Raw genomic sequence first — 12,145 nt, 5'->3', positions numbered from 1 at the left:
CGAGCCAACGTAAACCCGACATGATCGGCGACCGTGAGCCAACGTATACCCGATATAATTATTATGACCTATTCAGCGCGATCCCACTAGAGCAGGGAAAACATTCAGACGCCTGCCTCGCTCCCTTTGACTTAATACCGGAACAGCTGATTTTCGTCTGCATCACTGGAAAGGGCACAGCATGCTTGAAAATCAGCTGTTCCGGTGTTAAGTCAAAGGGCTTCTGAATGTTTTTCGCCGCTCTAGTAGGATCCCACCATTATGTCTAATTGAAGAGTTCAGATGCAAAAGCCTCTAAATGCCATTTGAAATGTTCTTCTTTAATGATGATTTTTATCAAACTTGTATATTTAAGTTCAGTAATTTCACATTGAAATTACTGAACTTAAATATACAAGTTTGATAAAAACTGCTGTCAGATTGTTCCAAGGACACAGGTTGCCTATTGTCTAACAACAATCAATAACAATATGATTTGTTAATCGTAACATTTCTTCCCTAACAATTTTGACAATTGCAATTAAATTGAAATGAAATTGAAGTGAAAGTTAAATTGAAAGTTAGTGATTGTTTGTGTAGGGTGTAGCCTATTTCATACACAGTCTGACTACCTGGGAAATGTCAGTCTAACATAAAAAATGAATGGATCAGTGATATTAAAATTAAGCTTGATGGTCATGCAAATTAAGCTAGGAGTTTTCCAGGATAAATAATAAAAAGAAGAGCACCGGAAGATGACCTTGAACATTTATTTTTTACTTTTGTTTTTGAAAAAGCAGTATCATTTATTCTAACACTCATCAAATCACACATAGAAAAGTACAACAACAACAAAAAGAAATTCCCTCCAAAATAGGTAAACAGGAAAAATCAGTCCAATCAATTATTTCACTTTAAGATGCTCGCCCTCTTGCTTCCTGCCCCTCCTCAGCCGCAGCCAGTTTTTTGCAGTCATCTCTACATCTGCCTCAGTGGAATTTTGATGGGTAGGATTTCTTAAAGGAGCAATGTGTGATTTTTAGCGACATCTAGTGGTTCGGTTGCGAGTTTGCACCAGGTTTGCACTAAGGGCTCAGCCCACTGCTCACCCCTCCCTTTCGAAGAAGCTACGGTTGCTAAAACGGGACAAACATCTCGTCGGCTGAGACAGCAGAGAATAGCCAGAGTAAGCCAAGAGTGTGTAACATTGTCACTGTTTCTGTACCACAGTCCATTATATAATTTAATAAAATAATATTAATCAGCTGATTGTCTCACAAACGTAACCAGCAGCACATTTATCCCCACATACTGTAGCAAACCCATAATACAGCGAGGGAGCAGCTATATATTTTTTCTAACAGGGTAGTAATAGTTTAGCTGGCTAATATGAGCTGTTACTGTGGCTGAGCTGCATGGGACTCGTCCGCATGAGTCCAAAGGTCGGAACTGCGCGCGCTGTTACAATCCTGTCATCTCCGCATCCCATAGATACTATTTACTACACACAATAGGCTTTTTTTCTCTGATTTTTAAAATTCTTCGCGATCGACTTTAGTGATAAAAGACTTTAGTAAAAGTCTCTATCGACGGGTTAGTGATTCCTGTAACGTACTGTTTTACGGTCAATGACATGAATACTAATCATCAGTTGTCTCACGAACGTAACAGCACATCTATCCCCAACATAACAAACCCATAACACAGCGAGGGAGAACTAAGTTACATGAAACAATCCCAACTACATATTTTACACCACTCACAAGGGAAAAGTCACTACTCACGGAGTGTAAGGCTAGCTTCCAGCTTTCCGCTACTTCTCTTTCAAGGTAGTGATGAAACGCGTTCTGTAGCGCTGTTTGTTCGCGTTCGGCTACGGTAGGAATATGACGTCACAACATGGCGACCTTCATAGAAGGGGATTCCCTCGGTTATGGAGCTATTAATGTCTCATTCTAAGGTAATAAAAACATTACGGCTAATTAAGTAAGTTCTTTATACACCACTGAAAACATAGTTATGGATGTCATATTGCATTTCTGTTAATAGATACTCAACTTTGTTACACATTGCACCTTTAACTCATGTCAAAATAACAGAGCTAACCCAGTGTCACTCCACATCAGTGGTTCTCAAACTTTTTCTGTCATTCCCCACTTTACATAGAACGTCTCGGGTTATGACTATAACCCTTGTTCCCTGAGAAGGGAACGAGACACTGCGTCGAGAATCGACACTTTGGGGACGCTCCCTAAGCGTGCGCCTCTGAAGTATGAATGAAACTAATCCAATCCTGATTGGTGTTGCGTCGTGACGTAACATGTGACGGCATACCCGGAAGTATAAAAGTGACGTTGTCACAACACACACTAGCCTCGCGATGAAGCAAGACGCTCTAAGGCCTAAAGGGGGCGTGGCAGAACGACGCAGTGTCTCGTTCCCTTCTCAGGGAACAAGGGTTATAGTCATAACCCGAGACGTTCCCTTTCGAGGGAACTCTACACTGCGTCGAGAATCGACACTTTGGGGAACGAGTGCCCACTAGGCCACGCACCGAATAGGCCTGTCCTGGAGTGAAACTGTTTAGGCACTCAGCAAGGACTGAGCACCTGTGCACCGGGTGTACTGGGAAGGTGGAGACTGTAAAATTTTATGAAAGTATGTGGGGTAGCCCAGCCGGCTGCCTCGCAGATCTCCTGAAGAGGTACTCCCGAAAGAAGGGCCCTAGAGGAAGCCATGCCTCTAGTTGACTGTGCCCACAAGGTAAAAGGTGAAGGCAAACCGCGCACCTTGTAAGCCTCAGTAATAGCCTGGACGATCCAGTTGCTAATAGTTTGTTTGGTTGCCGGGAGCCCCCTCTTAGGTGACCCAGAACATACTAGTCCAATTGTTCCAACCTTCTCCAAGAAGAGGACCCCTCAAGGTACAAGCTCAAGCTCTGACTGGGCAGAGCAAGTGAAGCCTCTCCACTTCCGCCGATACATGAGGTGGAGGATGGAATGCCTGAGGGACTATAGAATGAGCCGTATTCGATGGAACTTTAGGCACGTAGCCCGGACTCGGGTGTAAAAAGGCCTTCACTCTGCCAGGGGCAAACTCCAAGCAAGCTGGCATTACTGCCAGGGCTTGGAAATCTCCCACCCTCTTAAGTGAGGTAGTTGCTAAGCGAAAAGCCATTTTCAGTGTTAAGTCCTTAGGCGAAGCCGACTCTAAAGGTTCGAAGGGGGCAGGGATAACCCCTCCAGAACTATTGCCAGGTCCTAGGCAGGAACCCTGGACCTGGCTGCCGGCCTCATCCTCCAAGTACCAAGGAGAAACCGAATGACCAACTGGTGCCTCCCCAGAGGCCCATCACTTAACGGTGCGTGGAAAACCGCAATGGCAGCCACGTACACCCTAAGCGTGGACGGGGAGAGACCCTTAGAGAAACGATCTTGGAGAAATCCCAGAACTGAAGCCACCGGGCAGTTTACTGGATTTAACCCAAGTTCTCTACACCAAGTGACAAACACATTCCACTTGAGGTCATATAATCTCCTGGTGGATGGAGCCCAAGAGCTAAGTATGGTTTTCTCAACAGGATGTCTGCCCCCTGATTCTGAACCCCCGGAATATACATTGCTCTCATAGAGAGTATTTTCCCTTGGGACCAAAGGATAATCTGATGCGTCAGTCTGCACAGAGGGCGCGATCTGATTCCCCCTTGTCGGTTCAGATAGGCTACCACTGACCGTACTAGGACGTGGTGACCTTTGATGTCTGGGAGGAAGCTCCTCAAAGCCCTGAACACAGCCATCATCTCTTGGCAGTTTATATGCCAAGAAAGATGATGGTCCTGCCATAGACCCCTGGCAAACGGTCGTCCATGACCGCGCCCCAGCCAGTGAGGGAGGCGTCTGTCGAAACGGTTTCCCGGCGACATGACACTCCCAACACTGGTCCAAGGTTTCTTCCATATTCTCAGAGAACAAAGGCATCTGCGCGTTACTCTGATCATACGAAGCGGATTCCCTCGGGAGAAAACCCCTTGGTCTTTAACCACCACTGAAGGGGCCTCATGTGTAGCAGGCCCCAAAGGAATGATGTTGGATGTCACTGCCATGAGGCCCAGCATTCTTTGAAATTGCTTCACAGTGATGGCCTGGCCTAGCTTTACCCTGGATACCATCGTCAAAATTGACTCGATACGTGGGGGAGACATGCGTGCCTACATCGTAATCGAGTTCCATATGACTCCCAAAAATGTCGTACACTGGGATGGTTCTAGCACACTCCTCTTTGCATTGAGTCTCAACCCCAATTTCAGAATGTGGCCAAGGACAACATTTCGATGCCGAACTGCCATTTCCCGAGACTGAGCCAGAATGAGCCAGTCGTCGAGATAAATCAATATATGGATGTCTTGAAGTCTCAGTGGAGCAAGGGCTACATCCATAAATTTGGTGAATGTGCAGGGAGAGCGTGCTAGGCCGAACGGAAGAACCCGATATTGGTAAGCTTCGAAAGCGAACCTCAGGTATATCCTGTGACATGGAAGGATGGAGTGAAAATAGGCGTCTTTTAGATCTATCGTGACAAATCAGTCCTCTGATCTGACTCACGATTACTGGAGTTAACCGTTCGAACCTGCACCTCCCTATTCAGAGATCGGTACAAAACCCCGAGATCTAGAATTGGCCTTAACCCCCAATCCTTCTTTGGAACTATAAAGTACCGGGTGTAAAACGCGGACCCCCTGTCTGAAGGAAGAACACGTTCTATGGCTTCCTTTAGCAGCAGAGTTTGAACTTCTTGTTCCATCACCTGAGCCTGCTCTGGGACCACTGTAGTCTGTACCACCCCAGAGAACTTGGGGGGCGGTGTGCAAACTGCAGTCTGTACCCTGATTCTATTATATGTAGGACCCATGCAGATATGTTGGGAAGATGATACCATGCCTCTACAAAATATACTAGGGGTACCAGCCTCTGGAGAGTGGCCTCTGTTTTTTTTTTTTTTTTTTTTTTTTTTGTCTTTCGAGAGCATCTTTCTCGACTTCCTGAAGCGGAATACCGGCAGGCTGTAGTCGATATGGATGTTTTGACCATAAACGATGCTTCGTTATAATATTTTCGCTGGAAACCGATGTGGCCCGAAGCGTCGCTGACGGCGGGCAACATACATCGTTTCCTGTTTAAAAATATTCAGGCCCCATATAGATATATTGGAAGGTGTAGCCATTCTGCAAAATCTACTAAGGGAACCAGCCCCTTGAGACCGACCTCGGGTGTCTTTCGAGTCCCTGAAGCGGATGACCAGCAGGAAAAAGTTGAGAAATTTTTTTTTTTGACCACAGTCGGGGTGAACGCCACAGTGTGCGTTCGCTGGAAATCGATGTAGCCCGAAACGTTCAAAACGGCGGGACAACATATATATTTTATATATATATCTTATATATATTTATTTATTTACTATATATATATATATATATATATATATATATAATTTATTTATTCCTAAACCTGTCGACGATTGAAGTTACAGCGCCGGAGAACAGGCCAGTTCCCCTTATTGGAAAGGAGACTCGTAATTTTCACGAGAGAAAATTTGCCTCGACAAACGAGAGATCCGAGTCAAAGTTTCCGTATTGCAATGCAGACCTTAAATCTACGCGCTGCAGTCACAGAATCTTTATTGCAGAGTAGACTCGTAATCTACACGCTGCCTCGGCAAACGCAAGAATTTAGGACACTGGGTTTGGAAACACGGGACGAATGCGGTTCATCCCCCGATCTCATGATCTTTTAGTGGAGATCGGGGAAAAACGGCAAACTCCGGCGCTGAGGCTGTGACCCGTGCCGCATGAAACGCAATTTATTTAAACTTGCGTTCCCTCCTCATTTTGTGGCCAGCTGAAGTTCAGTCTGGCCACGGCACGAGTCACAACCTCACCAGTTCCTCATATGCTTGGCCGTGAACTGGCGCGCCTAACTCACGGTCATCCGTATCGATACTGAGCACGTCTACTTCCTTGGAAGCAGAGAGCCTGAGTATCGGGACCTGATCGTGGTCAGAAGAAGCCGCGGCGCGGACTTCTGCGCCACTCACAGGGGCTATGGGATCATCAGACGATGAATGAGAAAGTGCCTCAGCAGTCTCATTCTCGACTGCAAGATCCCGCTGTGAACCCCACGATCTCAATCGCCGCGCCGCCTCAACGGACGCGGGACCAGAAACGCAGGGAACGCAAGCCTGACCGTGCTCATCAAAGCACGCCAGCCGGGAGCGCAGCACTCTAATAGGAAGTGCTTTACAGTCTGCACAAGTCATGCTGCGCTCCCAAACAATTTACACACAAAGCATGTGCGTCCCCACCTGTGACATAACGAGGGCAGAGATGCACACATCTTTTTAAATTGCTCGCTGGCCATTTCCAGTTCAAACTGAGTGACAAACAACACCAAATAAGACAGACAGTTTCAACATAAAGCGCTTGCTGAAGAGCGAAAGCTAGTGTGTGTTGTGACAACGTCACTTTTATACTTCCGGGTATGCCGTCACATGTTACGTCACGACGCAACACCAATCAGGATTGGATTAGTTTCATTCATACTTCAGAGGCGCACGCTTAGGGAGCGTCCCCAAAGTGTCGATTCTCGACGCAGTGTAGAGTTCCCTCTAAAGGGAACTGTGCTGTGCTCTATATGTGTTTGTGTGTGTGTTTGTGAGTGTGTGTCAGTGTGTTCTTTGTCTGCGTCTTAAATAGCTTACAGTCAGGAAAGCCTATGGAAGCACATGGGTAGCAATATTCAATTTGAATGAAAATGAATTTCATGAAAATGCAATCGCAAGTGTCTTGACTGTGAGTGTAAACGCAATTAAGAAAAGTAACATTTGAATGATCATTAAATTTGCCACAGTTTTTGCTTGAACATGTTACACATATCTAATCATTTCTGTAATGCATTTTCATTTTAATTTTGACACTTATAAAGCGTTTCAATATGCATATTAAAACTAGTGTATGAAATGGCAAATGTAAATTATGTAATTTCATTTTCATTTTGCAACAAACGTTGCTAGAATGTAAAATATAAATTTAAATACACAATGCAATGCCATTTTACATATTGCATTGTTATTTTGCATATTACATTTCAAATTGAATATTGCTACCCATGTGCTTCCATATCAGTCCTCCAGTCCTCCTTCTTAAATATTAACTGCGGCCTCTTGGAAAGACAGAAAACCTTGGCTAACTTATCACACTACCAATATAAACTCCAAAATCATATCTGGAACACCAAACTATGGTATGCGCTGTGGACCTGTGCAGTACACTGTGTCTACTTGAGTTTAGGGACCTGATGCAGTTTACTACAGAGGGGACACTTACCTTTACTATACGATGATGTGGGATGGGCTGGAGGAGATTTGTCGTGCGTTTTCTTCTTCTTTGCCTGTGTTGTTTGTGGTGCATTTACTGTAGGGTGTCTGATGAAGGGCACGATTTAGGGTGTCTGATGCAGGGGATGGTGGTGGTGATGGTGATCTAAGTTGCAATGGTCTGTAAATGAAACGTTTTTACAAAGATTAGTTATCATATTGATCACATCGAACAGAGAGAAATATGACATGGGTGACATACTCTGTGTGATACAAAGAGGATGATCAAAAAGTCAAAAAACATATGAAGCTCACTGAAATTGGAAAACATTTTAAATATACACAATAAATGAACAAAACAACCAAAAAACAATAAAAGCAATGTCCCGGTTATCAGAAAATGCACTTGAATAAATACCCAAAATACAAATAAAATGGTTGTAAACAAAACCCGACCATACCCTAAATTATTTGTTATTAAAACATTAACACACAAACCACTGTTAATTTAACATAAAGCAAGCAGCTACTGCGTGCATAGTCTGGCATGGCTGAATGTGCTCCCTTAATAATTCCAAAAAAGCTGACAGTTCATCACGATCTCACACATCTCTGTTATTACCAATGAAGCGGACTGCACAATGAATCTCATATAATATCTAGGCTACACTTTGTTTGTTATAATTAGAGGATTTGCCAGCATACAGAATTCAGCACTGAATAAAAAAAGTCTGTTTTCAGCAGTGAGGGAAGTATATCTTAAATGCTTCTGATTGGCGTTCAAGAAATCAACATGTCTGTGATTGGCTACATCGCTCAATAATGCAAACATGTTATAAATAGAAACTCTGGCCTGTAAATCGTTACTACTTTGTTTTAGTTGTTCTTGCAGATGACTAAAAATCTATTAGTTTTTATATGTTTTATAAATAGATATTTCTAGTTTCGGGAGTACCGCAAATCGGTTTATTCTCCCGCAACCCGCACACACAGAGTGAGTGCATTACCGCTTGCACTCGGCCATCGAATCTAGTGCAGCGCCGCACTCTATTGTGTTGGGAGTGCACGTCTCTAGATCAAAGGCCCGACCCGAGGATAGTGTCAGCCCAGGTCGGGTCAAGTCCTTGCTCGGGCAGAGAATCTAAGCTCTAGTTCACGCTAAGGAACCGAGAGTTTGTCATCCAGTCTCTTTGGTATAGAGAGACAGAGAGAGACGACGAGGAAAATAAACAAGCATGCAAATGTAAATTATCGTGTCCAGAAAAATTTGAGTTTGCCATGCCTCTATCATATTTGGTGAGTGACAAAAAATACCTATTATTGACAGTGATAGACAGTTGACAAATATCTATACCAACATAAACATAAAATTTGCAACGTTACAGCACTCAGCATTAACCTGATGTTGACAATGGAGTTCTCCTGTAACCTTATTTAGGTCAAAGATAAATATTTCCACTACATTACTGCCCTGGCCTACCTGTAAACCATTCCTTTGCTACTAGTCCACTCGCTCCACTATAAGGTATAGGCTTTCCTGATGCAAAATTAATAGTACAGACAGTAAAGGCAGAGACAGGTAAAGGTCACATTTTTTAGGATCTTAGGATGCCAATAATCAAGACAAGCAAACAGGGGAAAGTTATTACATACGTGTGTATCAATATGTGAAGACCCTAGAGATGTCCCCTACTCGGCTCAATCCAGACGGTTGTGGTGCTGGTCCACTGGGAAGACCATACTGTAGTTCCAGCCGTCGTGTGTGCTGACGCGGCAAGTACACTGCAGCCGTAATGCCGGACAGAAGGGGAGTCACACCAACATATGGAAAGAAGTGTAAATGGATGGAGAAGCATAGTTTACTATAAAGCTACGTCTTAGTTTGTGCTAATCTTGGCGAAAGCCGAGTACAAATCTGCATGAAGTTTTAACATCTACTCTCGTGTAATGGAAATCATGTGCAAAATAACTTTTAACTAGATTAGTTAAAGATGGTGTTTCAGTTGTCTTTGAGGTCAATTAAAACGCATACTTACTGTACAAAGGCAAAGACGCTGTGCAAAATGGGCCTGGGCTCTGAAAAGAGCCTTTGGGGTGTATGTAGCTCCTGTTGAAAAAAAGAAGAAACATGAAAAGGAGTCAAATATATTGCAAATGCCTTTGTGAATTAATGTGCACTCAATTTATCTTTATTGACTAAAACAGTATGTTAAGAAAATGGCAATTCAGAACTGTAGGATGACTTCTAGATCAATCACTTACAAAAATCACCCACTGAAAAAACAGAAAAGACCATTCTATTTTGTTTAACTAACAAATGTTAAGGCTCTATTTTTATGAATAGCTGTGTGTCTTCACTTACTATCACTTTACTATAACCACTTCTTTGTATGACTGTCCCGCTTGTACTAAACTAGATCTTTGATTGACAGGTCTACTTTTCACGGTAAACGCACAACAAAAGAGCTGCTTTAATTTTTAGCATATGTCACTTAAACAAAATAATTAAAAATCCCTTGAGTGTAAGGGGTTAATATTATAAATGGACAGATGTATGATTGTTTGGAAAAAAGTCAGTCCATAGTTTTATGACCGTTTAGTATTAGTTTAGTAAATAATTACTAAAGTCAACAGTTAAACAATAACTGTTAATCCTCCGCCGCCAATCTCTGTCATCCGTATCGTAAAAATTTCTCAGAAAACTCGACGTTTTCTAACAAAATTATATTTTTCAATAAAAAAATAAGTACATAAAACAAAATAAACACTTACTGGCCTGAAAACGGTGTGTTTGAAAAGGATAAACATACTCACAGAGTCCGTTGCTGTAGACTTTAGCTGTAGGCTGTAGTGTAGACGATGCTGAGATCACTCACGCGCATAGCTCACCCTCATAAAAACGTGTGCACGCGCGTGAAGGTCTTGATGTGGACCAACGGTTGCGCAGATATTATTTAAAAAAATAGAAGCGGGATCGGCAAAATGGTTCAACACGGTTCCTCCAACGATCTCCGGAGTTGTGCATGAAAGTGGCTATTCATCCCGCGGCCTGCCGATGGTTTACCCACCAAAGTTTTTTTGTTGTGCTGGGGAAAATCCCCTCCCGATACTTTGCCGCTGGTGCCCTCCAATTGCCAACGTTGGCAAGACGTTCAGTGCTATCTGGGATCATTTTTATGAATATATTGATGTCATCAGCATATGCTGAAACAACTAAAGGGGACTCAAAATTCCAATTTGGTAACCTAAAACCATTCCTTTTCACTGGAATTGGTCTACTAAGACCTCTCCCCACTTTGACCATGCATGAAGCTCTATTATAGAGGAGACTTATCCAGGCAATAAATCTCTCTCCAAAAGCTTTTAAGACAGAAAACAAAAAACTATGATCGATTCTGTCAAACGCTTTCTCCTGGTCCAAGGATAAAAGTCTGACATTCTGATCACACACTTTACACACGTCTAACACATCTCTCATCAAAAATAAATTGTCCATTATAGTCCGATCTGGAATACAATAGGTCTGATCCATATGCACAAGTAAGCCAATATAAGGCTTCAACCTTTATAACTTTATACTCAGTACATAAAAGCGCGACAGGTCTCCAGCTCTTAAGATGAGATAAATCTCCTTTTTTTAGGAAGTAATGTTAAAACAGCTCTTCTACAAGAAGTTGGAAGTAAGCTTTGTTCAAAAGAGCTCATCAGGACTTCATGAACATCAGATCCTATAGTCCCCCAGAAATGTTTTAAAAAGTCAATACTAAGTCCTACTAAATCTATTCCAGGTGAGCGCCCCGAAGTCAGCTGACTAACAGCTATAGTGAGTTCCTCCAAGCTTAGTCCTTTATCCAGGTCTGTTTGTTCAATTCCGCTAAGTTTAGGCAGACCTTCTAAGAGTTCTTGGACACATTCTTCATCACATTGTGCATCTTCTCATTTCCCCTCCATCAGTTGTTACATGCCCATCCGGACATCTCAGACATGTCATATGCTGATTTTTCACACTAGTTTTTTTCCAAGTTGAAGAAAAACTTACTCGAGGCATCCATATCATTTAATTGAATGTATCTTGACCTCATCAGGGGGCCCTTTTACTTTTTCTTGCAGCAAGGAACTCAGCTCCACTCTTTATTTTCAATGTGTCATTACTTTCAGCATCCTCGCCATTTAAAAGGCCATTTTCAATCTATCTTATGCCCTCCTCAACTTCATTTATAGCCTGTTTTAACATTACAGAAGAAAAAGAAGTATATTGTTGACAAAAAAAAAATTCTGATTTGAGCCTTTCCAACTTCCCACCACTTATTTAAAGACTCAAATAAACTTTTTTTCTTCTGCCATAGAATTTTAAAATTCTCACAGAATATTACATCATGGAGCAATTTATTGTTGAAGTGCCACTGAGATCTAGTAACATCTTGCATCAAAGAAATAGTCACAGTAATGAGGTGATGATGACATCTTCTAAACATCTATTTGACATCTGCAGGAAACGTCTTATAGACGTCTTGCAGATGAGCAAACACTCTTTAAAATACGTCTTCCAGATGTAAATAGGAGATCAAACAGCCTTGTGCTATCTAGGTTGTAGGGCGAAAGAAGGTCCGTTAAGTACATAGGAGCTAAACCATTTAGGGCTTTATAGGTTAGTAGTAGTACTTAGTAGTTGATATGGAACTTAATACGGAACTGAAAGCAGAGTCGAACCAAATAGTAGGTAGAAGGCAGGCGGTGAGCGGGCAGAACTAGGGACAGGCTTGGTGTTAAGGGCAGGCGGCTAGCGTACAGTACCAGGGAC

General features: G+C 42.6%; 1 protein-coding gene and 1 long non-coding RNA gene across 9 annotated transcripts in view; one reads left to right on the top strand and one right to left on the bottom strand.

Annotated features, from left to right (window-relative positions):
• The window catches only part of svild (supervillin d), a 264,346-nt gene that overhangs the window by 174,408 nt on the left and 77,793 nt on the right, over nucleotides 1-12,145 (top strand). The gene's annotated exons all lie outside the window — the stretch shown is intronic.
• Nucleotides 7,193-10,211, bottom strand: LOC120492837 (uncharacterized). Its single transcript, XR_005625600.2, has 4 exons — nucleotides 10,159-10,211; nucleotides 9,381-9,451; nucleotides 8,998-9,126; nucleotides 7,193-7,525 (listed from the first exon to the last, which is right to left on the bottom strand). It is a non-coding gene; the product is annotated as an uncharacterized LOC120492837 (long non-coding RNA).

Source organism: Pimephales promelas, chromosome 17 (assembly GCF_988280905.1).
Source record: "Pimephales promelas chromosome 17, fPimPro1.hap1.1, whole genome shotgun sequence".
Lineage (NCBI taxonomy): Eukaryota > Metazoa > Chordata > Actinopteri > Cypriniformes > Leuciscidae > Pimephales > Pimephales promelas.
The sequence above is the reverse complement of the archived record's forward strand: the minus strand, read 5'-3'. Positions and strand labels throughout refer to the sequence as shown.